Here is a 3,752-nt window from a genome sequence, read left to right as displayed (position 1 = left end):
ATCCTGCCTTTTAGGTGTTTTATGTGCTTCCTGTATTTTTATGGAGCTGTCTTTCCTTATTTCAGGAAATTCTCTTCTTCATTCCTGTTTAAGATCTGTTCAATACCATTAACCTGAAATTCTTCTCCTTCCTCTATGCCCATGATATGCAGATTTAGTCTTTTCATCATGTCCCACATCTCCTGCATTTTCCATTACTGTGTTTTTCAAATTTTTCATATTTTTTGCTTGAGTGGTCCAATTCTTCAACTTTATCCTCCAATGTTGATATTCTGTTTTCCATTTTATTTAATCTGGTGGTGAGGCTTTCCCCTGTTGTTTCAAATTGGCTTATTGAATATTGTACTTCCTTCTTCATTTCTGCTTGAGTTTTCTTCAACCTTTCTCGTTCATGAATTCATTCAGAAGTTTATCCCTATCTTCTTTCAGTTCTTTGATTTGTTTGTTCATGTGTTCTTTGAATGCACTGAATTCCTTTGTCGCAAGTCGGGACTCTGTCCAGCAGAGTCCAGGAAAGACAACACAGACACCAAGGTGAGGTTCAAGCTTCTGTTTCTTTTTCTTCCTTTATTCTCTCTTATAGTCTCTTCATTATCTCACCCACTATGATGCTGCTCGTTCGTAGTTCTCCTATATCTCTCACTTCATACTCTCACTTCATTCTCTCTTACTTCATTCTCAGCTGTTCATATAGCGTTTCCAACAGCCCTCCCCCCAGCCGGGACCAATCAGGGCTTACACACCTGCAGCGGCCAGGCAGAGTGCAGTTCGTTAGCCACGTAGCAAGATCATCAGGCTGGCAGCACCTGTTCGGCTCACCATACTTTGGAGTAAACAAGCGGGAATCATGAGCCTTGGCAGTCAGCCAAGAGTAGAAGTAAACAGCACGAGGTTTGGCAGCCAGCCAGGGCGCCATCTTTGGCTGGCTCGGCCGTGCTCGCTTCCCACATTCCTTGATAGTGTTTATGATTGTTCTTTTAAATTCTGTGTCCTGTGCTGCCTCTAGGTGGTTCTTCTTGCAGAATTCTTCCACAGGACTAGTGGAGTTTGGTGGGGACATAGTGTTTTAGCTTTCCATTTTATTATTCTTCCATTGTGATTTTGGCATGTGAATTTCTTTGTTGTTTATGATTCTGATATGAGAATTAAGTTGAAGTATGCTTCTGTTTGTATTATTGGTGTGCCTTTGTTCTTATTGGTCATGTAAAGCTGGTTGGTACAGATTTAAGGTTCTCCCAGGTTTTATTTTGGTGGGAGCTGATGGCTTCAGATCAGCTGCTCAGGAGCATCCACAGAAGCCCAAGTCAGGTTCCAGTCAGGTACACTCAGACTTTCTTCTAAAGTTTGGACCCCTACTAACTTCAGATCAGCACCAGGTGGAAGCAGGATCTGGGTGCTCTCAGACAGTCCCTTGTGTTCTCAATCTCTATGCCAGAGTGAGGCCAGAACTGGCACTCTCTGGCAGTCTGCTGAGATCACAGCCAGTACACAGATAAGTTGTAGAAGTGTATATTAACCTACTGTAAAAATTTTCTGAGCATGATTTTTCAAAAAATTGATTTTATTCTCATATCTAACATATTGGGACCTCAGTCACATGTGCCTTTTCAGCATAGAAAGTTTATGACCCATTTCTACATGTATATCATATTTTGGCCATGTTCACTCCTGTTATCCTCCTCTGTAGCTCCACTCCCACTCCTGTAGGTCCTCTTCCTCCTCAAAAATAGCCCACTTCCCCTTTCATGTCAGATGTAATATTATATATACAATATTTATATATAATGAGTGAATGAGGGTTAAGTCTAATTCCTGTATATGAAAGATTAGGATCGCTTCAGTATAGGCTGTCATTAGCAAATAGTGGTCTTTTCTTATTTGTGCTATTTTCATTTCTTTTGCCCATTTCTATGATTAAAAATGTAAGTGCTATCCTATATTAAAGAGGAGTGGAGGCTGAGTACACCCTGGTCTCATCCTGATTTTAGAGGGAATGTATGCAGTATTAGTATATTTACTATAATGGAGGCCAACAGTAATGTATAGACTTTACTGTGCTGAGATGTGCTCCTTTTATTCATGCTTTCTTCATGGCTTCCATCATGTAGGTATGTTGAACCTTGTCAAAGACCTTTCCTGCTTCTATTCAGATGACCAATATGACTTTGAAACTCATTTGTTTAATAAATACCTTAAGAACCATTTTCATTTTATTTATGAGTGTTTGGTTTCATGTAAGTGCACCATATGCATGCAATGCCCAGAGAGGCAAGAAGAGGGCATCAGATCCTCCGGACCTGGAGTTATGGAACCAATGTCTATAAGCCAGCCACAATATGAGTATTGGGAACTGAACCCAGGTCCTCTGCAAGAAAAGCAAATGCTCTTAAATCTTGAACCATCTCCCCAGTACCCCTCCAATTCTATTTACATGTCATATTGTTATTTTTAAAATACTTTATTTTTATGTGTATGAGTGTATTGCCTGGATGTATATATGTGTACTTGAGTCATGAAATACCCACAGAGGTCAGAAGAAGGCATTGTATCCCCTGGATCTGGAGTTACAGATGGTTATTAGCTGCCATGTGGATGCTGGGAAGCAAAACCCGGTCCTCTGCAAGAACAGCCAGCGTGCTTAACTGTTGAGCCTTTGTCTCTTTTACAGTTATTGACTGGTGTAAATTGAAACATTCTTGCATTCTTAGAATGAGATCAAGTTGACCTCATGAAGTGTGATCCTTTTAATGTATTGCCAAATCCAATTTGCAAGTATTTTGTTAAGAACATTTGCATCTATTTTTATCAGATGAATTGATCTATATTTTTCTTTATATTTTATCCTTTTCTAGCTTTTGAATCAGGATAATATTTGCTTCATAGAATGAGAGTGGCAGCATTCCTTCCCATCCTATTTTATATGATAGTTCAAAGAGCATTGGTGTTACTTTATAAGCCTGATAGATGTGACTGCAAATTTGTCTGCTTCTGAGCATTTCTGTATTTGAAGAATTTTTATTACTACTTCATTATCATTTTTACTGGAGATCTCATGGATTATAACCTTCTGTTTTCATCTTGATATTCTATATGTTTAGAAATTATCTAATTCATATGGATTTTTATTTGAAGATGTTTCCAAAAAATCCTCTAATAATTATCTCTACTTCATTGTCCTCTTAGTAATTTATGCTTTGAAGCTCCAATATTATTAACTTTGACCCCCCTGATTGATTACTTTCATTATTTGTCAAACTTGTTTATTTTTCTGAGAAACAGTTCTGTATTTCATTGTCTCTTTTAACATCCCTTTACTCTCTGTTTCATTAATTTCTGCCCTGCTTTTATTTTTTTCTTTCTACTGATTTGAGTTTGACTTCTTTCTTTTACAAGACCGTAAGAAATGTATTTAAGTTATTTAGGTACTTTCTCTGAAAATTTAATGTAAGTACAAATACCTGTAAACCTCCCTTTTAGAAACTCTGTTGCTGTTTACTAGAGGTTTTGGTCAATTATACTTCCATTTTCATTCCATCTGTGGGTTTAAACATTTTGTTCTCTAGTTTTTCCATGGCCCACTGATCATTCAAGGATGTATTATTCAATTTCCATATACTGTATTGTTTCTAATTCAGTATTGATTTCTAATTTTATCTCATTTGGATTTGATAAGATACAACAAATCATTACACTTTTCTATTTCTGTTGAGGCTTGCTTTGTGGCCTACATATGCTATATTTTTTGAGATATA

The sequence above is a fragment of the Nannospalax galili genome, unplaced genomic scaffold, assembly GCF_000622305.1.
Source record: "Nannospalax galili isolate Female #2095 unplaced genomic scaffold, S.galili_v1.0 scaffold4461, whole genome shotgun sequence".
In the NCBI taxonomy this organism is placed as follows: Eukaryota; Metazoa; Chordata; class Mammalia; order Rodentia; family Spalacidae; genus Nannospalax; species Nannospalax galili.
Note: the sequence above shows the minus strand (reverse complement) of the source record.